Source organism: Cryptomeria japonica, chromosome 10, assembly GCF_030272615.1.
Source record: "Cryptomeria japonica chromosome 10, Sugi_1.0, whole genome shotgun sequence".
Classification (NCBI taxonomy): Eukaryota; Viridiplantae; Streptophyta; class Pinopsida; order Cupressales; family Cupressaceae; genus Cryptomeria; species Cryptomeria japonica.
This window is the reverse complement of record NC_081414.1, coordinates 732,145,049-732,171,801: the sequence shown is the minus strand read 5'-3', so window position 1 is coordinate 732,171,801 and position 26,753 is coordinate 732,145,049. Positions and strand designations below refer to the sequence as shown.

General features: G+C 36.1%; 1 long non-coding RNA gene across 2 annotated transcripts; it reads left to right on the top strand.

The window, feature by feature from the left end:
• Nucleotides 1–3,573: 3,573 nt before the first annotated feature.
• On the top strand, nt 3,574–26,547 carry LOC131057517 (uncharacterized). 2 transcript variants are annotated; one of them, XR_009359050.1, is made up of 5 exons: nt 3,574–4,228; nt 24,589–24,896; nt 24,977–25,090; nt 25,289–25,391; nt 25,814–26,547. It is a non-coding gene; the product is annotated as an uncharacterized LOC131057517 (long non-coding RNA). The 2 variants fall into 2 exon arrangements; XR_009108983.2 differs by having other exon boundaries at nt 3,576–4,228; nt 25,856–26,547.
• The last annotated feature ends 206 nt before the right edge of the window (nt 26,548–26,753 follow it).

Here is a 26,753-nt window from a genome sequence, read left to right as displayed (position 1 = left end):
GACATCGACCATCTCAAAGTATTGCACAATACCATACATCCCAGCCTATGCTACACTTCTTCTAGCCTCTTTATCAAATGTCGCACTCCAGAGCAAGAACGGTCGCAAGGGAGGACTAAATTCACTCACGCGAATCCACACTCCGCCCACACTTTCAAAGTCGTCCATGTCTCGTGCCAATCCTAATAAAGCTTCCATTCCGCCTAGCCATTCCTTCTTCACACACCTGTTCATGATTTCTCTAACTTTCAGAACAGGTCGGAGCTCCAGACACCATGCCATAAACAGAGACACTATGTCCGTATTCGTTCTATACTTCCATCCACCTTCTACGTACTCAGGCCCAAGGATCAACTTCATCGCGGACAGGAATGCGGTGTCTTCATAGATAAACAAGTTCATCAACCTATCATCGCTTATTTGTCCCCAAAATGCGACCTGTGTTTTGCTTGTTTCTAATGAAAAGTTGGCCTTCATATTTGAAATCGAGATACCTGTTATTCCAAAATGGACATGCAAATATGTTAGACTAACAACAACGTCTATAAATTATTTCAATTTTTATCAACCTATGCCTTAATTTTTTAGTGCTTTCTAATAACTAAGTTCATCTACCACATGTTCCATGTTATTCTACAATCTAAGTTTCTGCACAATAGTCTGTGGATGTTTTTGTACACTTACACATTTCCATATGATGCACACAGCTAATCAAAAGTTTCTTCGATTAACAAGACGCATTATGCACTTTCGCCCATGACCGCTCCAAAATAGTAGTACGCAATGACTAACACGCCTATTAGTCGCACGTTTTACACCGTCGATTTTGCAATGAACGGGCAACAATTGACTAACACAACACTAACAAGCTGTACAATAGGTGCTCCCGCTCCAAAGCGGACTACATATTGACTAACAGTCATGTTAGTCGTGCGTGTTACACCGTTGATTTTGTAATAAACGGTTGCAATTAACTAACCTGTCGCTAACATGCTGTCCAAAAGGTTTGTTTTGGAGCCAGAATAGCTTCAACCATCTTTCCTGGAAGGGACGACGATTCTAGCTCCAAAACAGACCTATTGTACAATGTGTTAGTGAGAGGTTAGACAATCGCAACCGTTAACTGCAAAATCGACGGTGTAAAACGTGAGACTCACACGTGTGTTAGTCAATCCATACTATCTATTTGAAGGTTTAGGGTTTTTCAAATTTACCATATCGGGATAGTGCAAAAATAGTTATATCGATCCTCGATGACATGGAGAATCGGGAAGGCAGAACCATCAGTATTACCTATACCGATAAAACAAACTCAGAAGCATAAAGCCTAAAAGTGCATCGAAGACTGATCGGGACTTTGGGAGGAATAGAAAAAGGCTATTCCGACCCCCGATGAAGATAAAAGCACCTGCGAGGATATCGGTGTAAATTATACTGATAAAGTAAACATGCATTAGGACTCATCGGGACATTGGAAGAAGAAATTTTATGCTATGCCGAGTCCCGATAGGACTATTAAGGCGGATGGAGAGTTGCTAGGAGTTCTTCGGGGTGATTTATGCCGATAACGCGGGGTCTTAGTCACAATGCGGACTGGTATATTGAGATCATCAAGGCATTGGAGGGACATAAATTGAACTATGTCGATACCCGATGGGACATATTGGACTATGTTTCGGCTATCGGGAGGGAAAGAGGGACTAAAAACAACGTGTTAGCGATAGGTTACTCAATCGCAGCCGTTAATTGCAAAATAGGTTACGCGTTCGGCCATAGCTCCAAAACAAACTTTTTTTTGTTATTTTAGACTATTTTATGCAATAAATAGTAAATCACATTAAAAAAAGAAGACAAAAACCTTGTGTAAAATTAACTACAAATTTATATGGGTATTTCTACATATTCATTTGAATCATTTGAAGATAATTTCAATATTACTGTTAATTGTTAATCACCCAAGGACTAACACGTGTAATCGCGTGTTACTCAGTGCGTACGACAGAGTCGGCAAGGCCGCGACTATTGTGCGACTAACAACGCATGGAAATCCATCAGAGAAGCGACATAACCGATAACAATGCATGGAAATCCAAGGTCGGACCTATCGGCTTACTCTCGCTGATTAAATTAATAAGGCAACGACGGTTACATCGGAGAAGCGGCAAAAGCAAAATATTGTCTTGCCGATAACTGATGAGGCTATCGGTAAGACTCATACCGAAAAGTGCAACAGAAATGACAGACCAAAACGACAGTACAGAGATACTAACAGACACCAAACACCCACCAAAAAGGCAGTACACAGATACTAATACGCGTTTTACAACGGCTTTTTGCAACCAGCAAACATGCGTCCAACCCTATATCTAACCCTAACGTGAATAATTTCAAGTTACAGCAAAACAAGAATAACCAAAGCAAAACAAAACAATAAAATTTTCGCACTACGTATACAAATCTAAAAGAACGGCTACTCAACAAAACAATAAAACATGCAAATTTTCCAACTGTATACAACTAGAAAAAATGGCTACTCAACATACCTGTTAACCTTCACAAATGAACGCAGACTGCCCTTGAAAAGTAAGTCCTTGCTGCCTCCTTCTTGAAACCCTTCTTTGCCTTAAAAAACAGCAAAACACTTCAACAATGAGGGCTTTGGACACTTTCTTTAATCGCGCATTAGTCCCTTTATTCTTCCTTTTTTCCACAACACGTAGAAAATGGCGAGAGGACGCGTCGTATGGTTCACTTAACACGCGTAGGTTCTACATCGTCCATTTTTCAATGAACGACTATGATTTTTTCCACATGAGGCCGCATAAAATGGCGTCGGTTTTCTGCTGAAACAATACAGGGCGTACTACGGTTTTTATAACACGCGTGTTAGTGGCGCGTTCTACATGGTCGATTTTTCACTGAATGGCTGCGATTGACGGATTGACTGAGTAAGGACCCACCTGTCAGTAGCGGTTTAGAAGCCCGCACCCTCTTTTTCCCGCCATTTTGGCATCCGAATGCTGTCATCAACACTTGCCGCCAGATGTTTGTTTTCTATGGCTTTTAATGTGCGTGTTACGCACAACACATTGGCGCGAGCCGCGGCCCACGATTTGCCGTCCTCCGACATGTCCACGTAGTTTCACGTGGGCCTCGACGTTTGAAACAGCCGAATCCAAGCAACTCCACGTCATTTTCCCTGGGTTCGGTGCGTGCGCCAAATTGGCATGGTATGCATGTCTTAAACATGTATGTCGATGCATGTCATTGGTATGTCAGGTCACTTTTGGAGCCAAAATAGACACATCCTTGAGCATGTGAAGAAATAAGACATTGCCCTCACTGAACGAGTGACAATATATTTTCTTTAAAGATATTGCCGGCCACTAAATGAATTCACAACTTTTGTCACTCGCAGTATATGACAAGATGTTAACATGACTGGTGCGATATATAATAATAATAAAAACTAGACGCTATTGAATTGGAAACAGCTGTAAAGTTGGGAATCTCTTTTTTACATGTACAGCTTCTGTTGGCTTTGTACATTAGAGAGTTCTGTGAGAGGAGTTCAAGTTCTGTGACAGGAGTGTTTGGGTTCAATCCTCCTGCAATTCTTTTCAGTTGCAACTCTTAACAAGATGGAAGAATACGCCCCTCCCACAACCAAAATTCCTTTTCAAAGCGATAAGGAATACCATGTGTTTCTGAGTTTCAGGGGAGAAGATGTGAGAAAGAATCTGGTGGATCATCTCTATCAAGCTCTCACTGCTGCCGGACTCCATGTTTACAAGGACGACGACAAATTGGAAAAGGGAGATCTGATTTGGCCGAGCTTGGAAAGAGCAATTGAGAGCAGCGCTGTACTCATCCCTGTATTTTCGAGAGGCTATGCTGAGTCTACATGGTGTCTCAATGAGGCGGCCACAATGGTGAAGACCAAGGGTTTCATCATTCCTCTCTTTTATTGCGTGGGTCCAACTCACGTTAGATATCCTCTAGGCAACTCCAGTCCGTAGAAGCAAGTATTTGTAAAACATTATAGCCATTCCGATCAAATCCAAAGAGAAGAGATTGAGTGGTGGAAGTATGGTCTTCAACAGATTTGTCCATGCCTAAAACTTTATGGGCATTCAGTTCGATACCCAAGAGAAGAGATCGACGGATGGAAGGATGCCCTTGAAAAGATCTGTTCGCGCTCCGGGTGGTCCATGGATTTGACTGGAGGGTAAGTAACGGACCCCTCTCTCTCTCTCTGTGCTTTTCTATACTAGATGACATTTATTCTTCTATTCTAGATGACATTTATTCTTCCATTTTATTATGGAGTGGTTTTTTTAAGAAACAGTTGAATTTCTAAATGTTTCTTTAACATTATGTATAGGGGTTAATATAATGTCAAGTAATATAGATTTAAATTAGATTGAAAATTGTATGTAAGTTAAAATTTTCAAATACATAAAGAGTTGTTCAAGAATTTTTAAGTTAAATTCAATTGTGTGATGGTTGTCATAACCACAATTAAAAGAAAAGAAATTTAGTGCTCTTATATGTATGATCATGATAACATATATAATGTCAATCCAAAATTTAGTAAGATAGAAGTACTTTGAATGCTAAATATGGATTACATAAGAACATATAATTGTGAGATATTTATTTCTTAAAAAACACTTTTAGGGAAATATTATCATCCTAAAATGTAGTAACATAAAATGATTTGTAAATTATGTCTAATGTGAATAAGCATGGCAATCATGGAGGATCAATTAAATATCATAGAAAAATATTGTGGTAGTAAAGCATATGATCAACAAGAATAATTGCAAGTATTGAAATCATATGGCTTATCATGGAGGATCAAAGTCTGAGAATGGCAATCATGAAGGATCAATAAGCAGCATAGGAAAATATCAGATCAGTAAAACATTTGATCAACAAGAATAATTATAAGCTTTGAAATCATATAGACTAATCATTGAAGTATATCTCATCAACATAGTAGAATAGTGGCCTATACCTCAAAGGAGATGTGCCATTCCAAGTGGAAGACACCACCTAAATGATGTAATTATAAATATGTAGAGCATGAAGGCTCTAAATCTCAACCAATTTAATTATTCAAAGTATCATATTTAAATAATTTCTTTTCATCCCAATAGTGTGGTTTGTAACAATTCTTAAGTAATTGAAGATCAATATGATGTGTAACTATGTGAGGAATGGGTTGGGCAACTTTAATTACCCATTGCTCTTCCACTTTTAAGATTTAGAGCATGAAAGCTCTAAATCTTACCTTCTTGTTCATTTGTGGATAGGGATGAATTCTTATTCGCTTTGTATATTTATATATGAAGGGTGATAAATAGCTTACTTTTGCTTCTTTTAGGACAAGAATTGTAGGTTAATCTTTATTCCAGAGAAGTCTTGAGGCAATGAAGATGGATTTATATGCCCCTTATCTTATTTTTGAATTTTTTCCTAATTCCTTTTTTATAATACATATTATATAACTTTTGAATTGATCTTTGTGCTCATGCTCAGAAACTTCACCAAGATTTGCCATTTAAGGGTCCTTGTCCTTATGATCACAAATAACTTCAGTTAGAGTTTCTATATAATTATTAAATGTGAAATGACTTGACTTAAAAAAATAGGTACATATGCATCAATCCCTACTCTCAAAATTCTATCTCATACTTTACTTGAAATATTGATGTACATAGAAGGAACCGCATTAATTATTGTAACGAAGGCCTTTCTAGTAACATGGAAAACCTATTAGAAGATGGAAAAATATGAAATAAAACTTCACCAACTTGAAGAGGCAATTGTAGCTATAACGTCCCTTCTTGGGGTCTTCCTATTTTTGCCCTAGGATAACAATTTCCATTTAAGTCTAAGAAGATAATTAAAAATAGTCTTGGCTTAGGTCCTACAACAATATCAATCATTAAGAAATAAGAACATATGATAACATCTAAAGCATTAACATAAATATCAAGATTTCATGATAACATACGTGTACATATCGACATCATCCATATTTAATTCAATTTATATTAATAGCATTAATAGTTATTCCAAGGCATATTCTTGTAGTAACTATATTAGAAATTTGTTAGAAATATTTGCAAACCTCAATCTCAAGGATGGTTGTCCTTGTATTGCGAGAGCATGGGTCGATCCTTGCCCATCCATCTCAAGATGGTGTACTTGGGAGGACCCTCAAGCCTAGGAGCAATCATATGCCTCTCAGCCCATGAGGGTTGCATGTAGAATACTTGAAAGTCCCTCAAGTGTAGGAGCACTCATTTGCATCCCTCAAGCCCAGGAGCACTCACTTGCCTCTTAACCCATGAGCATGTTGGGATCTTCCATACATCCATCTCAGGGCGGCATGCTTGATAAGAAGCATGAAGATTGCCTTCCTCGCCAAGCTCAAGAGTAGTCATATACCTCCCAACCCACGAGAATTACATCTTAGGGTAGTGTATTTGATGAAGGAATGGTTGATTCTTTACCTCTTGTAAACTTGAAAGGCCAGTTATCCTTCCTATTTGCAAGCTATTTCTAATAAATTTAAATCCAATTGACTATATGAATTTTCTATTAATTATTCTTAAAAAAAAATGCAATTAAATTACTTACTATAAACAATTAATTTCTGCAAGGTATACTATGCATCTATATATTTATAATATATTTCTATTCTTAAACTTCCGTACAATATTTTATTGCTGATGATAATATTTATTTATACTTGTGTATCTTAAATAAAATGACTTCCTTTATATATTTGCATATCTAGGTGAAGTCACATCTCTTTGAATAGAGACCTACTTTCCAAGAGTCATGACTTTCTCTTCAACGTTGAAGTGCTGCTTATGAGTTGTAATCGCTGCCTTTAAACTTTAATTAGTTTGCCTACTTCTCGGTCAGCCCTCTAGCTAATTATATTCTTTTAATTTTGGTTGGCCCTTTTGAACGAAGGATGTTTATTATCCTTGGTTGGCCACTGTTTTGCTAATAATTGTATTCTTTAACCTAGGTCGGCCCTTGTATGGAGTGCTGGCATCATTTCCTCTTCCCGAATTTGGTATTAAAAGAGCTAGTATTCCTTCTAAATTGGTGGTGAATGACAGTAGAAATAAGCATCTTCCTCTTCCCAAATTTGCTGTTAAAAGAGCTACTATTCCTTCTAAATTGGTTTGGCATGACAGTAGAAATAAGGACACCATTAATTGATTGAAATAAATATTTAGATGGGTGTAACTATCTTGTCGTATGTTGTGATCATAAAACCTTTCTTTGTGCAAATGTTATGTTCATTTGCCAAATGAATAAAGATACCATTGCATGGATGACAATGAATGTTACAATGGTCCATAATAGTTATTTTGTGGGATATCTTCCACTTAAAACAAAATAATTAGATGTATAGTGGGAAAAGAAGCACTATTGTGTGTCATTTAACAAAAGAATATTCATAATATCATGGAAAGATGAACCAGCATATTATAGATCCATACTTGATTTCTAACCATGTACAGGAGCAAGATGTTTAAGGAAACCTTTGTTAATTTTACATAACAGTTAACAGTGCAAGGTATAATGTAAAGCCAAAAGGCTAATGACATGCTATCAAACTGTTTAGAAGTACTTAAATAAAAAGAAATACCCATGATTAACTAAATATATGATAGGCAAACATCTAGAAAAAAATTAAACTCTTAAAACTTTTAATAATTCATATTTATCTATGCTCAATTCATAGAATAAAGGTTAACCATATTTGCAATAGATGTGTACATGTACATATATGTATGTAAAATCTCTATTGATCAATGAATCGAGAAAGAAATGTGTATGCCTCTTACATAGAGATACTTTGTCAAATCTTTACTTTGAGAGCTTGTACACTGTTGTCTTCATTTTGAGAATTGTAAACTTTAAACTTCTTCCCTAATCTGAAATGTTTATTTCAATTCCCCATATGCAGAGTTCTCGGATGCAAAAGTCATTAAGTTTTGGAACTGTAAATACTACAAAACTGTTTACTGACTTGAGGTAATTGCAATTAAATGTTTGATGAGCCCACTAACTATGACTCATCATTGGATTACCCAGCATCTGCTTGGCAGACTAGAATCGTTGGCAATTATGCCATGAAAATGAGCCACGCCACCATAGCCAACAATAGCAATATTGCCAACAGAAGGCTTTCTTAGCATGTTAATTCCTCTTATGGTTTGGATGAGCTCTTACCATTCTCTGTGCACAGCCTAGACTATACAAGCAGAGAGAACAACTTGCAAAATGTCAAGTTGGCTTCGGAGGAAATCAAGATCAAAATATTGCATTACTTACATCAACAGAAACTTGTTTTTCAAGTGGGATCATTTCAAATTTGTGCTTCCCTATCCGATATATCCTGTAATAAATTAAAGAAAATAACTTTGATTCTGTGGTGGAAGAAGGTGCAATTGACATATTTGACCTTTCAAATGAGCCTGGATTCTACTTGGGTGCAGTAAAGTGGTAGAAAAGATAGGGTCAGAAGTTTTGAAGCCCACAGTTTTTCATTCTAGAACATCATATTATTAGGGACACCAAGAGGTTTCAACCAATGTTCCACGACCATTGGGGACGGGGAGATGGGGGATGGGTTTTGGAGAGACGGGGGATGGGTTTTGGAGATGGAGGATAAAGGACCTAAGTTTTGGGGAAGGTTTTTGGGGGATTTGGGTTTGGGCGACGCATTTCCGTGGAACACTAGAATTTTCAATCCAAAATATGGTGCATAATAAAAGAATGGATAAAAATAGAGACATTGGATTTTTATGAGTGGCTGATATTCTCCCGAGTCATGTTAACTATGCAACTTCTTGTTGATGTGTTTTTAGGCACAACCAAACTCAGAATAAAATACCCAAAGGCATCCTATCCTCTCTTGAACAAAGTTCCCCAAATGCTGAAGATTCGCTTAAGGATCAATTGAGGTAACTCCAAGGTTATTATATGTAGGGTCTCTATGTGTGGATAAGCACTAGTGGTCGTTGTGTTTACTGTTTCATCAAAGGGCATTTATGGTTTGAAAAGACTCAACAATTGATTAGCAAATGGTATGTGATGAGGTTTCTTCCTAAAACTACTAAATGATTACCAAAAAAGGGCAAAAAGTGAGGGTTTAGAGGGAATCCTAAACTACTCTAGCATGAATGGATGAGGGGATAATACAAGTGAAACTCAACTATGAGGGGATAATACAAGTGAAACTCAACTAGTTATAGCATTGCCATGCACGAACAACTTTGCCAAAACTAATGCAATCTTCTAGGGATGTTTTAAGGTTTTCAAATCACTATCAACCATAGACACCATCAATTTAATGCATATCGAGGGTTAAATAATGATCGAACTTAAAAGACTTCAAATGCTCCAGTTGACCACACAAGGCTCGCTTACAATCAGTAAGAAAGCTAGTGGTATGGATAATGAGCTTCACAATGCATCAAATGTAACATTCCACCATGCAATCTAAACTAGAATTATCATCAAAAGATTAGCTTGAGAAGATAGAAGAACCATGTAATGAGCTTCAAGAATTGAGTAAAACACCATAACTTCAATGTTTCATTAATCCAATGACCCAAATAACAACAATCCGTCAAGTCTAACTCTTGCTATTATTGCTCTCTCACTATAACTATCAATTGCTAATTATTAACTGCTCTCTCTCTTTTTTATTAACCCCTTACAAATGAAATGAATGGAGCTTATATAGAGCTTCCAGATACAATGAAGGGCCAAGATCAAATGCAGATCAAGGGCTAGAATTTTGCCACCTAAACCCGAATTAGGGTTTGACATAAATGAAAACGCTAATTGGATAATCATTATCATGAATCAACCAATGAGAAAATAACACATGTTGACACAGGAAATCGAGGAAACATCTACCAATAGGAATGCGACATGCCAAATGAAATCATAACAAACTTTCTTCTAGAATTTTATTTCCTTTCTCTTTCTCCTTCTTGGCATATTCAATGAATCTAGATGTCATGCTTTCAATTTCAGAAATAGGAATCTCAAGTAGATTCTTCATACGCTCATCTAAGTGAATCACCTCATCAAAGGCTGTAAGAAGTGAGACCTCCCATCCATGCTCAAGTTCTTTTGTTTTATCAATATGAAACATAGTGGTATGCATAAGATCCAACTGTCTTTTTGTGATCAATCCATCTTCTCTTTGAAAGATAATCTTTATCCTTTTTTCTAATTCTCGAATGTCCACATCTGCTTCAATTTCCATTCTTTTGTCAAGAATGATACACATTATCTCAATGATCTTATCATGAATAGGATGGATAGTATCTTCCACTTGGTTACATCTATTACTCACATCTTCAGAAAAGAGTTTCTTTATTTGAAGCAAGGTTGACCATTGTAAAAGATTAGGAGTTGATTCCTTCCTGATTATCCCCTCTTGTGCCATCATTGTCTAGGTGCCTTCCTTATTGTTTGCAAAACGGGAATGGTGACGTCCTTAGTATGAACGAAGGCATCAACTGTCATCATGAGATTATGAATTCCTTACAAACTCATTGGCCGTTGTGAGAGATTTGTTGATCCAAGCCTCTAGAAGTTGTGCTGAATTTCTCATTTTCTCCATGCGATCAACTGATTCGATAGAAAGCAGAGGAGGTGGGGTGGTTGCCTAACTTTGATGTCTCAAAGGCTGCTGAAGCTGATAAATATAGCTCCTCCAAGCACGTACCTCTTTCTCCAATCTTTTGTTCTTTTCAATTTCGGGTTTTAGCTTCTCATTTACTGCTTTTACAGACTTAGTGGCTTCCTCCATGACTTGCTCAGAAGTGAGTGGACCCAAGTTGAATGTCTCCAAATCATATTCCTCTACCAAGATTTCATCTTCATACTTATCTGCAGTAGGAGTGTCAATCTCTATCCTTCTGGAACTTGTATCATCCCTTATTATCTTAGACATTTTTGGAGCTTTCCTTTTCTTAATGACCTCTTGAGATCCATTTAAAAAACTATCTAAATCAAATGCTTGTTGTTGTTCTTCTTCTATCACTTCTTTGGTAAGCCTTTCTTTAAGCCATTCGGGAATGGAGGATCTTCCTTCTCTCACTTGTACTTCTTCAGGTGGAGGTTTAATTCTAGTAGGAGAAGTTACTTCATTATTATCCTCTTGTTCTTCATCATTACGAATCTGAATATGAAAGGCTGGGTGTGATGAGTCTTGAGACATTCTTCCTTGTTCTTGCTTATCATTCTTGTCATTCTGTATGGTTGACTCTATCGATTCATTCACTTCATAGACTACATCCTCATTTATTCTTTGATCCTCACCTTGATCCTCTTTCTCATGCCTAGAAGAAACGCGGGGAGCTTGATCAGGATTTGTCTTTTACTTCTTCTTGGAAGTTTCCTTCTTTCCTTGATCATTCTTTCTCTTTGATCCTTTTGAGTGTGAAGTATTCTCACTCACACTTAACCTTTCCTCTTCTTCCACCCTTGTCTCTAAGTTGAAAGTCATGATCACATCTTGCTCCTTCATCTTTTGATGTTGAATATCTACCCATCTTCGTGTGCAAGCTAAAATAGGATCCATCAATTCCCTTAGATCTGTGACTTCCTGTTCATCCCAATTAATTTTTATTCCTTTGTCGGCTTTCTCATAGGTAGATTGGATGTATCGGCCACTATCTTGTGCTTGGTCGGCCACTCTATATATCTTGCAATTTCTGATTAGATCAAGAGGCATCCGAGAGTGCATCCTCTTCCCTATCTCAAAGTCATCTTGTGCATTCATCCAAAAGTCTTCAACTTGGGACACATGCATGTACTTTCTCCCGGCCATCTCTTTAACATTACCATGAGGATCAAAATTTTCTCTAAAAGCAAATGATGTGGATAAATAGAGAGATAGTTCTAGCTCAGCACTTTCAGCTGCTCGAAGTGAAGGACAAACTTCTATTGAATTTCCGAGTGAAATGGAGTTAGTGATGACAGCTCCATGTTTGTACCTTAAGAATTTAGTACATGCTAACAATTGCCTTGCCACCTCAAGAAATACTATTCTATCCATGGGATATCGTGGCAACATCAGGGGAGGAGAAGGACAGCCTTGGATTCTTATATATGTGAACTTAGGAAATTGAATAAACCACGCCCCATATTGCTTGATTAGGTCTTGTGCATCCTGAGACAACCTTTGATGAATTCCTCCTTGTAAGGTCCTGGTGATATGCATCGTGAAAGTATCATTGACCAATTTATAATGCTGTTTAGGTGGATGATGCAATATCTCATAAGAATCACAAACCCTTATCTCTCCGGGCCCTCTTCCAACTCGGCCTCTATGTGGTAGCCCTGCATATTCATAGTTCCTTGCTAAAGAATATATGATATACGATCTCATGTGAAATGACTTAGTTGGAATCAACCTTCTCAATTGTACATCTAGGCAATTACTAATGATCCTTGCCCAATCAATCATTCCCTTTCCTCGAATAATGATTTGAATGAAAAGGAACATCCACTTGTCAAAACAAAAGGCTTGAGGGGCTCCCACAACTCGACCAAGTAAAGTGATCAAATCTCTGAATTCTTCCTGAAAATCCATGCGATGTGGTCCATTGGGAATCTTGTTAAGGCGAGGTCTACCCTTTTGTAACCAGTCCCTATTGATGACTGATAGGCATGTGTCAGGATCATCTTCATAAATTGTCTTGGCTCCTTCTAGACTTTTATAGATCATTTGTCTATGTTCTGGTATATGGAAGGCTTCACTTATGGCCCTCTCCGACAGGTAGGCAAGAACAGTTCCATCTTCCGCTACGGTCGTCCTTGAGTGTGAATCATAATGCTTGGCACACTCGATCATCAATTCATGACATCGAACTGCAGGAGGGAAACCGGCTGCCTTGATGATGCCGCTCTCAATTATCCTCTTAGCTAAAGGTGATGGTTTGCTAATGTATGGTGCCTCGCGAAACTTCTTCATGTCGAAATTGCCAAGGTTTGTGTCTCCAATGTTGCTCCATTGAGATGTGATTTTGGTCTCCAAATCATCACTCCTTTGGTCTTCTATGATTAGAGCTTGCCTTGATGATGATCCACTGGCCTTAGGTGCTGCCATGATTTACCTATAAGAGGCGATCAAGTTAGTATTAGTATTTTGATTAGTATATTGAAGATTAATGACTTTGAGCTTGCAAAACCTTAGAAATGAAGATGAAGCACTGATTTAAACCAGCCCTACATTTTAACGATAATTGAATGCTTCATAAGACTGGCCTAACTTACTTATGCATCCTAACTTGAATGAATTATGCCCTTCAACCTTTAATCAGACCTGATTTTAATTTTAAATGCAGTTCTTACCTCTGATTTTGATGATTTCCTATCAATTGAATGACTGACACTACTTAATGAAATCACTGTTTGGAATGCAAGTCTGATGCCTAATACAAATCTGGGCTGTCCAAGGTGAATTCGCTGTATGATATGCTTCTTTATTGAGCAAATTTGCTTCCTCTTGATCTTCAAATTACAAAATTCGCCTTCAATTAATGGTGGGGTTTGCCTTATATACTGGTTGAAATTCGTTGATGTTTGGTGAAGTTCGCTGACCTGCTGCTAAATTTCGCTTATAAAGAGGAATTGTGTTTCGATTTGATGTTAAAATGATCTTTTAACCTCTCTTATATATGCAACTTAGGGTAAAGATGCGTCTTTTGGGCAAAAGGCCGAGTTGCTAAAAAAAGATATAAAATAAATAACAAACAGCTTCTATGATGGCCGACTTCTCATCTTGAACTCCCTTCATTGGAATTCGAAATTTTGAACAGACTTTGGGCGCCAAACATTGTTTCATGTGATTCAAGGTTCAATGTAAGGTTTTCGCTCCTAGATCATCCTAAGGACAGACCCTATAGGGTATAATTTGCTCTTTGCCCTTCCGAAGGACAAGACCTATGTGAAACTCGCTTGGTGACCAGCCTCTTGAAAATTGCATTTTTATGAATTCACTTCATATGTTTGATGATCAAACTTAAGGCAAAGGCTTCGCTCAATGTCCTCTTCAAGGACAGGCCCTATAGGTGATTAAGTTCGCTTAGTGACCAGTCTAAGGACAAGACTGATATAACAATTCGCTTTGTGTCCCTGCTAGGGACATGACTTATAATCTTAATTCGCTCACTGCCCCCACCTAAGGACAGGACCTATATGTTATTCGTTGATTATCCATGATGAAGGCGAGGCTCTTAATGAATATTTCGCTCTATGACCGCCTCAGGGACAGGTCCTATAATCAAAATTCGCTCCATGTCCTCTTCAAGGACAGGACCTATAAACTCACTTTGGTTAGCCCTTTGAAAAATGCACTCTCTATCAATCCGCTTTATGTCCTTTCCAAGGACAAGTCTTATAATCAATTGAATCCGCTCCATGACCGCCTTAAGGACAGGACAAACAACACATTTCGCTGTGAGTCCTTAGTCTTATAATCAATTGAATCCGCTCCATGACCGCCTTAAGGACAGGACAAACAACACATTTCGCTGTGAGTCCTTAGTCTTATAATCAATTGAATCCGCTCCATGACCGCCTTAAGGACAGGACAAACAACACATTTCGCTCTGAGTCCTTAGTCTTATAATCAATTGAATCCGCTCCATGACCGCCTTAAGGACAGGACAAACAACACATTTCGCTCTGAGTCCTTCCTAAGGACAAGACCTATAATCAATTTCGCTCTGAGGCTGGCCTAAGGATAGGTTCAAAATGCATTTCGCTTTGTGTCCAGCCCAAGGACAGGACCTAAAGTATGGGTTTCGCTATCAGACCTTGCTAAGGACAAGACCTATAATTTGAATTCGCACACTTAAGAAGACAAGTACAAAATGGAGAAGCTCGCTCATCGTCCTTCTCAAGGACAGTACCTATATCCTATTTTCACTCAAAGACCTTTTCAAGGACAAGAGGTGAATTCACTCTAAGGACAAGGTAAGGACAAGGTCAAGATATGAGGATTTCGTTCAATGACCAGCCCAGGGACAAGCTCCAAAAGTTGAATTCGCTCTGAGACCGGCCTGGACAAGCTCCAAAAGGAATAATTGTTAAAAATATTTAATGTAATACAAAATAATTTTTAAGTTTTAATTTATATAAATTAAATTAAATAATTTTAAATTAACTTGAAATCTGGAAAACTCTAAATCTAAAAAATCTAAAATTAATAAAATTGATTTTTAATAAAATTATAAATTAAATATTCTAAAAAATAATTATAAGATAAAATAAATGATAATAAATAAAATAACTGAAAATCATATTTTTACTATTATTTAAAAAAAATAAGATAACTATACAATAATATTTTATTATTTTCCAAACTTTTCTTGGGACTTTCTTATAACTAGAATGAGGATAATGGTTAGTATTTTTGCAATTTTGGGCATTAATTTGATTTTTTTAATTTTTATGAAATCGTCAATTTGCAGCTTCGAAGCCCAGCTAGTAAAGACGGTGGTGAATGATGTAATTAAGACATTGGACAAAGTGCCGTTAGAAGTTGCCAAGCACCCAGTTGGACTGGAAAGCGTGACCGATGATCTCATTCAGAAATTTAAACTCAATTCAAAGGAAGGTGAACAGATTTAAATAACCTCCCTGATACCATTGGCAACCTATCACAGCTGCAACAGTTAGACTTGGGAGGGTGTACAGATTTAAATGACCTCCCTGATACCATTGGCAACATATCACAGATGTAGCATTTAGGCTTGCGATGGTGTACACATTTAAATAACCTCCTCATACCATTGGCAACCTATAACAGCTGCACATTTAGACTTGGGAGGGTGTACAAATTTAAATAACCTCCCTGATACCATTGGCAACCTATCACAGCTGCAACAGTTAGACTTGGGACGGTGTACAGATTTAAATAACCTCCCTGATACCATTGGCAACCTATCACAGCTGCAGGAATTAGGCTTGACAGGGTGTACAAATTTAAGTAACCTTCCTGATACCATTGGCAACCTATCACAGTTGCAAGAATTAGGCTTGACAGGGTGTAAAAATCTAAATAACCTCCCTGATACCATTGGCAACCTATCACAGCTGCAGCATTTAAACTTGATGGGAATACTGAGCCGTTGGTGCTTGCAAATACTGGCCGTCGACACCTGCTAAGAGAAGGCGCGCAGTTGATGGGAAAGGACCGCGCGTTCCAATTCTTGTGATAGAAGAAGTTGTTGATTTAATATCCCATACTTGCTGATTTAATATCTAATTTTTGTACAACATTGCACCAATAGTTGTATGATTAGTACCAATAATTGAATGAAATATATCATTTGTTGTGAAAAGTAACCAATCATGCAATGCCACATCAGCTGCACAAGTATTGGAGCCCTTTTTCTCAACTATTGGTCTCACTTTTTTTTGGGCTGTTTTGGACACCTTGCTGATGTGGCATCATATTTGATGATGTGGCCCCGGAACCTTAGTTATAGGCAGGGGACTTGCCAATTAAGCTGCTGTAAAAAATTCAGAGTGATTTAAAATTTCTACGTAGGATTTCGAGAAGCCCAAAATTAGGGTGTACAACTCCTAGGTCCTCTCCTATAACACACTTACTCTTTTTTGAATTTGACGCATTTGTATTTGGTGATGAGTTACTTTTCAGAGATGCACTCAAATTTGGAAGTTTGGAGATTTTAGAAATAGGGGAGAGTAAATGATTTTTTAATTGAACAAAGCAGAGTTAATAGATAGGGCAGAGGCCATACAAGGACAACAACGACCAATCTTAGATTTAGGGTAATTTTTTGACAGGTAATTTAGGGTAATTTTTTCATGGGTAATAAAAAAAATGTATGGGTTTGTTTTTATTGTCTCTATTATCTTAATATTTAAATGATTTTATATTTTACAATTATTTTAGTAATATAATAGATTTTTTATTTTTTCTTTTAAGATAATTTTTTTTTGATATATTAGAATGTTCTAGTTTAAAAATTTGTCATTGAAGTGAATTTTACATACATTTAGAAATAATAAGTTTGTAAATATATAACCTTCTGATTCATTTAAATTAACATAAGGAAAGTATTTTTTTAATCATATTTATTATTTATTAAATAATTATTTTAATTTTTACTAAAAAACTATTATATCAAAGATATTATATACATTAATTATACATTAAACATCTATTTTGGTTTTTCAGTAGTAGAATAAACATAGAAATCATACACAAGTTTTTAAAACTTAAAATAGATCAATCATTTACTTTGATTTTCACTTCAATGTTATTTATTGATATAATTATCATTTATATGCATGCATACAAAATGGTCTCAAAACCAATATTATTTAACTTTTTTTTTTTAATTGAAGAACCATTATAATTTTCAATATGATTTTCCATGGGAATAAAATAAATAATTCAACACATGAAAACATATATAAAATAATCAAATAAAAATAAAATTCAAACATGATAATTTTTTTCAATTATCAATTACTTTTATTGGTTAGACATCACCCATAAATTATGTTTTTATTAAATGATATTATTTATATTATTTTTTATTAGATATTAATAGTTTGATGTGTAAATGGCTATAAAATTTAAGTTAAGGAGTTTAGAGATTTTGTCAACAAACTCATGCCAATACAATCTATCCAATGCCTCAAACAATCTATCCAATGCCTTTGAGCATAATTTTAGGTCTTAGAATTCATTTTTTTAATATCTTAAGTATTTTCTACCAAGTTGTATGAGCTAGTAATAGCACCTAGACATGCTATCACACACACACATACACACATAGCCCTACATACTTTTCCAAGGTCACTATGTGTAGTACTTTGTAGACAAAGCTACAAATATTTTTTTGTATCGAATACTTCATAGTCTTAATTTAATAATATAATGCCATAAATATACTCGAGAATTTACCCCAAATTTTTAGGTACTTGGGTATAGAACGAAGAATTGAGTTGGTGAAAGATATAAACAATGGTCACATCTATGAAAGCCACTTCCAATGTTATGCTTAGTGTGAGGAATCTTAGACACAACTAGAGTTTATAGGGGGTTGTCTTATCTTTGAGAACCATCCTTACGAGATTATTACTTCCAAATAGTGTGATCTAAGTTGTTAGGCTAGTAATTCACTTTGATCCCAAAAATTGTCAAAGAATACACAATGAAATTAAATTTTTTGACAATGTGCCTCAAATAGATGGGTCTCATGGACTATAATGATTGTAGTATATGTGAAAATGTGTTTCTTGAATAGGCAATGGAAACTCTTGAGAAAATATAAGGGCTAAGTGTAAATCTAGAATATGATACATTTTATTTGCCAATAACAAAACATATTTTATTTTGGAAATAGGATCCCAAAGGATTCTTGCAAATGAGTCTAAGGCCAACTATCATCAACAAAAGGCATCAACATTCATCAAATTGTAACTAAAATGGGTATTTGTCAAATATTGTCATTGCAAATATCATTGTAGATATGTATTTGAAATGTCAAAAAATGCAACCTATCAAGTTTGGGTCTAATAATGATGAGTAAGAAGTTACACATCGTAGACCCAAGTTTAAATCTCACTAGGTATGATCTCCCTTGTAGTGGCCATAGGCCAGAGATAGAGGTGACTATGCATAGACGAATGCCATTGGGACACCTTGAAGTAAGGTGAAGTGTAACCATATTTAGGAACCAAGCCCACCACCCCGTCCTCCAAGAGTTGCCCCCACTAGATTGGGTTGCTCTAAAATTTCTCAATATTTTACCATAAAGTTTTAGGTCCTTGTACTTAAACTAAAAATTTAAACAATTAAAAGATATAGACATTGGTTATAGGTTTGAAACACACTTTATATGATATGTTAAGCAGGAAGCACAACCAAAGTTTATAAGGCCTTGATCCCACAATAGTGGGTTACACGTTTTGGCCAAACTTGATATTGAAATGAACGTTTTGAACTAAATCTTCACTTTCTAACATCTATATTTGCTAAACCGCGAGGAATTTGAAGATGATGCAAACTAGTGATTCGTGATGCTTTGTCTATAGATTTGCAAATATATATTTTAAAATTTTTTTTGGAATCAAATTGCATTTTTTCCACCTCCTTCAATAACTAGTTATTGAGAGTAAACACCATTTCTAAAGAGTGATGTGTACTATAAACCACATAACTTTTTTCTACGAAGGATAATTTTTTTTTCTTTTCCGAAATTAGATTTGTAACTACAATATCTAATGTATGCATATGGTTTCGTGATGCTTTATTGATTTTTTTTAATTAATTTTTGAAGTCAAACCAATTACAATTTAGACATAGGTGTACTATTAGGAGGATAATTTTTTTTATATGTATTGGAATTCAACTTTTTCCTTGTTGGATCAAGGACTTCAATACCGATTGCATAGATATTTTCCAGATTTTTTTGGTAATCTACTATTTTTCCTCTTCATGTGTAGAACAAAGAAGTTGATGTTCAATGAAAAACCTATGTTTAGTAGAGCAATAAAAAAATCATAATAAAATCAAAATATATTAAAATTAGAGTTGTTGGAAAGCTTGTTTTGATGACTATCATTTTGCAATTTGATTTGTCAAGTTGATTTCATTTGAATCTTCAACCTAAAGCTTTAAAGGCCAAAAATTTGTAAAAAGTTTCTACAAAAATTAGGTGGTTTGTTACAACCCCCCTTTCAAATGAGGGGGGTTCGTTCTAACCCCCCTTCGAATGAACCCATTTTAATATTTAAAAATAAGTGCCAAGGGGGATTCAAACAAAGATCCCCCCTAGAGGCGCCTTTGTTCGAACCCCCTTCCCCCTTTCAACGAAGGCTTCTTGTTCGTACGAAGATAAAAAAAGATCCTTCACTTGAACACATGTTTGTATGAAGGTGCTTGTTAAAACTCTTTTTCCCAACTTTATTTTTTGTTCATGGGTGAAAGTGTAACCCCCTATTGTGGCATCACCCAGAACCATCCTTTTGAGATTACTACCTCCAAGTGGTGTGGTCTAGGTCATTGGATAACTAATTCATTTTGATATAAAAAAATGTTGATGAATACACAAGGCAATCAAATTGTTTGACAATATGCCTCAAAGAGATGTAGTCTCATGGATTAATATGATGATTGTAGTATATGTAAAAAATGGGTTAATTGAGTACGCATTGGGATTTTTTGAGAAAATGCAAGGGTAGGTCCAAATTCCACAATCTTTGTAAGTCTTTGTCTATAGCCTATGCCAAAATGGGAGCTTTAGAATAGGGTATGTTGGGTCTTGAAATTGTTTCTTACTCTTTTAGTGGAATCAATCCACTTCAAGTCTAGGGAAGCGTCATTCATGAAGACGAATGAATCAACTCATCAATAAAGGGTAAATGATGGAAGGACAATTGTTGAGTGGATAATCAATTATTGACTTTGGACTCAACTAGACCCAAAAGGGTGTTCCTAAAAGTATCCTTAACATGATTAATCAAAACTATAGATAATAAATAAATAAAATTGTAGTAATATCTATTATCTACTGTATGCCTAGCTCCAAAAGTTGTTGATAGACCAACCTATTGCACATATAACCTCTATTAAGCTAATGAAAACATTCAAGACAAGATTCTAATGGTAAAAATTCTTGAAGCTTGCACATATATCGACGAGTATCGTATTCACATTCAACTTTTAGACCTTATAAGAGTAATAAATATTAATCCTAGAAGAGGAAAAGATACTCTTATATGGGCTTGTTTGAAAACGGGTCAATATAATGCTAAAGATGGCTACAGGGTTCTAGTCAACTTTGGGAATCAAGAGGAACAACATATTCCAATTAGGCTCTTTTGGAGCATTAAGATCATCCCAAAAGAAGGAATCTTTGCATAGTTGGCCTTCAAAAAGAGGATTCTCACTACAGAAAGATTTACTAAAATGGGCTATGAAGGGCCCTCGAGATGCATCTTGTGCAAAGCCCATGCAGAAACAATTGATCACCTTCTCTTGAATTGCCCTTTTGCCTCAAAATGCTAGCGATGACTTTGTGCAAAATTGGGGTGGATATCAGCCCTTCCTAATGATATAGTCTCTCTTTTTTAATGCTGGCCTCTTCCTTCTAAGGAAAGCACTTTAAGCCAGATTTTGGAAATTTATCCTTCCTGCCTTGTTTGGGAAATTTGGAAAGAAAGGAATCGAAGACTTTTTGACAATAAAGCAAGGAGATTTGAATCAGTTTTAACCTCAATTGAAACCTCAATTGTTGAGATAGTAAATTGCAAACTAGCTTTCTCAACAGATTTTTCCAAAATCTTCTCTTCTTGGGATGATAGAATAAGAAATAACTGGAAAGGAATCAAGATTCCTCCTTCATTTGGGCAAAAACCTAATGCTCGAAAGGAAGCTATATGGTCCCCCCCTAAGCAGGGTTGGTTCAAACTAAACTTTGATGGAGCCTCCAAAGGTAACCCAGGTCCTTCAGGTATAGGATATGTGGTTAGAGATTATTCAGGGTCAATTATTGAAAAATGGCCAAGCCATTGCCACTGGATACCAATAATATAGAAGAACTCAAAGGTTTGCTTCTAGGCCTACTGGATTGCTTTAATCATGGGATAAAAAACATCATAGTAGAAGGAGACTCAGAGATAACAATCAATGCATATAAATTGAAGAAAACCCCAAACTGGCAGCTACAGGCAATCCTGGATAGCATAATTGACAATTTGGTCATATTAGAGCAATACGAGGTTAAACATATCTACAAAGAAGCAAATACAGAGGCAGATTCTCTCTCAAAACCTGCAGCAGAAGGCATTTCTTTTCATTGGTGGGAGTAGGACGACAATTGCCAGGGTTAAACTACATAGTATTTCTAATATTCACTAAAGAGACTATCAGAGGCAGACTTTATTTTTTAAATCTGTAGTAGATGGCCTTCCATTGCTTTGGTGAGAGAAGAACAGTAGTTCCCAAGGTCAACCTTCAGAGAGTTAATCTAACTTTCCCAGCAGTGGTTTCTTGCTTCTATTCCTCAGGCATTAACTCTTATGCCAAAGATTGGTGAAACAACTAATTTTTTTAATTCAAACTTTTCCGCCACCTTTAAGAATTGAAACTTACAGCCTGCAGTGCACCGTCATTCTAAGTACAAGGCATGCGTTGTCCGTTGGATAGAGATTAACTTTTTAGCTGAGAGATTTGGAATTATTTTAGATAGATATCCTTTCCTACCTTTGTAGGCAAATTCATTGCAAGGCATTTCTCATTAATGCATGTCAAAGAAAGTGCCTTCTAGCTTTTATTCAGCTTCCTTTGCAAGATTATCAACTAGTTTATCTCTGCAATCGCATACATAGAAGATCAAGCTGCTACAAATTCTTGGAGCTATGTCTGGTGAGGAGCCGTTTGGATTTATTATGAGTGTCTACCCTAGAGCAATCTCATGTTTTGGTGCAGACACTCCCTTCTCTCTCTCGGCCTCCACCCGTCAAGTCTCCTTCAGGAATATCATGGACCTAAGGTTGAAGAGGCTCCTCCTATTCCCCGAGCCAACGATCATCCTAGCTGTTAAGCTCATTCTTGGCAGTGGGCATATTAGCAGGGAATAATACCCCCGAGACAACACCAACATATCATCTTGGTTTGTCGCCTCCCTCATGGATCTAAATCTTGACAAACAAGTAGTTTGGACCCTCACCAAAAGACTATTGCCTAAAGACATCTTGCTTGAATTGCATGAGGTCCTTAACAAGGCGCGACATGATTCTGGGGCTCCTCGGCCGAGTGAGAGAATTATTTTCAACGTCCCGGGCGAGCTGATCAAATTCTACCCATTTTTGCTTGACCTTACTGGCAAGGACCTCCAAAAGCACAAAACCTTTGCAGGCATGGGCATCAGATTCCTAAAATGGCGTTTTCTAGGAGATAATCCGGAAGATTTGGGTAGGGAAGAAGAATTTTTAGAATTTGCCAGACTTAATGGTGTCTTGCCTCCTAAAATAGAAGCAGAGGACCCCCAAGTGGTTCAGAGCAGGCGAGGTGGTAGTGGAGGTTCCGGTCGCACTTCTGCTCATGGAAGGGGTCCTCTTCCGCATAGAGGTTCTAGAAGAGGCCGAGCTGCAATGCTTCCATCTATGCCAGAAGAGGAATCTTAAACAGATAGGTGTTTAGTTGGGGTTTTTTCCTTTTTGAGGCTATCTCAGAGCCCTTAGTTGGTTTTTTTAAATTCTCTGTTAAAATAAAAACTTTTTTTTGAAATTCTGCTATGCTTTCATTTTCGTAGCTTGAAACTTATAAAAATTTTGAACGCTTTATGAGGTTGTTTGATAAGGATATGCATATGTAAGTAAAACTCTATATCCACTCCGAGCCTGGAAATTTTTTGGGGGCTTTGGAGTTGGTTTTCCTTTCCTTATTCAGGGACATAGTTTCATATTTTCAGTCTTTAGACCCTCTGGACTTTTTTGAAAATTTGAAGTTTCATGCTGTAAATTCTCATTTGAGTCAATATATTAATCTAGCTATGCCTTTTATCAATAAAAAAAAAAAATTACCTCTATGCGCCCTTTTTTCTCACCAAGGTTGCAGAAATGCTAACATCAAATTAAAATAAATCTGCTCCTCTCAGGACTTTTTATTGCTTAAGACAGCATGGAAAATCTCACTTTGCCTTGGGTTTTGTGCTCTTCTTCATTGACGTAATTTCGACATGAGATGAATATAGAAAATGCTTTATTTTTTTAAACTAGTCTTGTTTGATTGCCATAGCTATTTTAACAAAATGTTTGCTTTTATATGATCTTATTTCCACGCTTTTTCTTTTGCTTCATTCAGCAAATCCTCTCCAAACTTTTAAAACCTCCAAACAGCAGCAGTATTGAGCCTTTTGCCCAGCTCAATTGACATAATTTATGGCTTACATAAATGAAATCTAAAAGAAAGTTTTGAATTCAGCTTTAACTCTAAATCCAACACGCCCATGTACCGTCTTTTGTGCAGTCTGCAATTATATCACAAAACAAAATTTTCACAGAGAATTGTAACCTCTTACATTCATACTCACACGCTAGACATCTCTGTTTTTTGCAGATTTACTTGCTTTTAAATGCTTCTTCACGCCCAGCAATAGGAGTTTCACACTTTTACACAGGCACAAAGACCTTATTTTGTGCTGATCCTAACGTTGAACAGGAAAATTAAAGAGCATTCTAAATAAAATTAAATACGAATTTCATTATATTCATTGAGATGACTTATTATATCTAATCCATTGGCTTTATAAAAGCATTAGTTACCCGAATAAACTTACCTAGCATGTAAACCTTAATATACTAACATATAAGTGCAATGAATTCCTGAATATTAGACTTTAATCTATTGAAAGTATCAATTATATGGTTAAGTGGTTATCTATCTCTGAACAGATATTATGATGGCATGTTTTTATTTTATTTTTCTAGTTACCTTTACCTACTTGTTTTTTCTTTTACTTCTTGTGAGTGCAGATGAAGTTTGCTTGGATGAATATAGCAGGAACCGGATAGTAATTTTTCAAGGGTCTTTGGAGCAAGCCGTTCCACAAGAATTTCAACAGTATATTGAAAATCTTTATGGTTAAGAAACCAGTGAAGCGTCTGAGGTCCTCTTCGAGAAATTAACTCCCTTGCTGTAAACAGTGATGAGTTTGACAAGATTATTTCTAGCTATCAAGTATTCTACAGATGAACACTACTCCAAAGAAAACATTTAAAGTGCTGTACAGAAATCTTGCATCAATTATCTTCGGGAAACCCTTGTAGATTCAAATCTGTAGGTATGTTTTGGATTGCTCTGCATTTCCAAAAGACAAAAATTACATAATTCAAAAGCTGACGGGTGTTGGTGTTTTTTCAGGTTGAGATGGCTGAATTGCATGCATTGAGAACAATTCTGCAAAGAGATGTTGTCCAGAAGTTGCACGCAAGCTTTACTTCTCATGTTTTCTCTCTAATTCAAAATTTAACACAGGTATTGATGTAGCGATGCATTTCTTTAAGACTTAACAATTGAGATATACAGTTACTATAAGGAGACCTAATTCAGCGTATTTTGTTCTCTTTGAACTTATTCCGTTAGAAAATATATATGTTATAGCCACATAAATTTATGACAAATGAGCTAGTTTCATTTGCTGGTGAATTACTAAATTTTTTTTTCTCCTTATAGACACTTTATCAGAAGCCAGTGTGAATCCCAAAAAGACGTGCTGAACTTGCTTTTACAAAGCAAAATTATATCTGCCTCGGTAGAAACTGAAGAAAATTCACAGGTACAGCCAATTGATCCTGATTACTTTCTAAGAAAAAAACCTATAAATAGAATCAATGCTCGTTATGTTATTCAATTTAATGCTGAAGAGGATGCGCTATAGAATCTCTGTTCAATTTCATTCTTGCTCATATTTTTGATTGAATCTGGCATTGACATTGTAGTAAAATATGGAAAACAAGCTTCAATTTATAATATAATCATTGCTTTTACTTTTTTTTCATTTGAATGGGTGGTCACTTGCCCAAACTTTTACATGATGAATATCGTCGAGCATGTTTAAGTTTCTGTTATATCTCAAGCAGACTTATAGAAGCACATATAGATTGTAAATTATGGAAGCAGACTTAAAGTATAATCTTTATACTTCTGGACCATGGATCGAGTGCTTTTTCTAATTATACTTAATGTTTCATGCAAAAGCCTCAAGATCATGTGTACTAAGCATTGCCTTGGTGGCCGCAGACTGCATCTGATAGTTGTTCTTCAGTTGCTCAAGAGATGCCTTCACAGTTGGACTCTATCATGTCCAACTCCCATATGGTCAAAAACAGTCTGGAGAAATGTAAAAGATGATAATTGGGACAGTTCTCAGTGTTTTCCAGTCTCCATCACAGTAGATTCTGAATGTACGTATTGGCATGAATCGATTTCGGAAGATTCTTCCAAACAGGGAATTGATTTCCCAACTAAAGATCGTTGAATTCTAATCATTTCTAGATCTCAATTGCTTATAGATTCAACTATAACAGGGGAAATCCTATAAGATAGACATGTAAACTCACTTTCTGTAGCTTTTGAAGAACATATCACTGAGCAGACAGAGAATCTTCAAGAAGATGAAATTAAATAAATCAAGTGAAAATAGCAGTCACAAGGATGACAGAGTTGCTCGATGGAGGATCTTTCTTCATTCCATTCCTAACGGTGAGATAGCTGATGACCTACACATCAACTCCAAAGGCCAGTCCATACGAGCAAACAGAAGCAAAACCTCAAAAATCAAATTTTAGAAGCCCTGTTGTGGAACTCCACATATTTGTCAAAGCCTTGGTCATTCAAAAATTTGTTTTGTAATTCTTAATTAGAGTCAAAGCCCTGTTGTGAAACTCCACATATTTGTCATTGATAATTAATATCATTGTGTAAATTGTATACCCATTAATTGGTATCGTTTCATAAATTGTATATCTATGACATTTTAAAAGATATGGTCATTCAAAAATTTGTTTTGTATTTCTTAATTGGAGTCAAAGCTCTGTTGTGGATATTTGTCATTAATAATTAATATCATTTTGTAAATTGTATACCTATTAATTCATATCATTTCTTAAATTGTTAGTTGATTTCTTAATATATATAT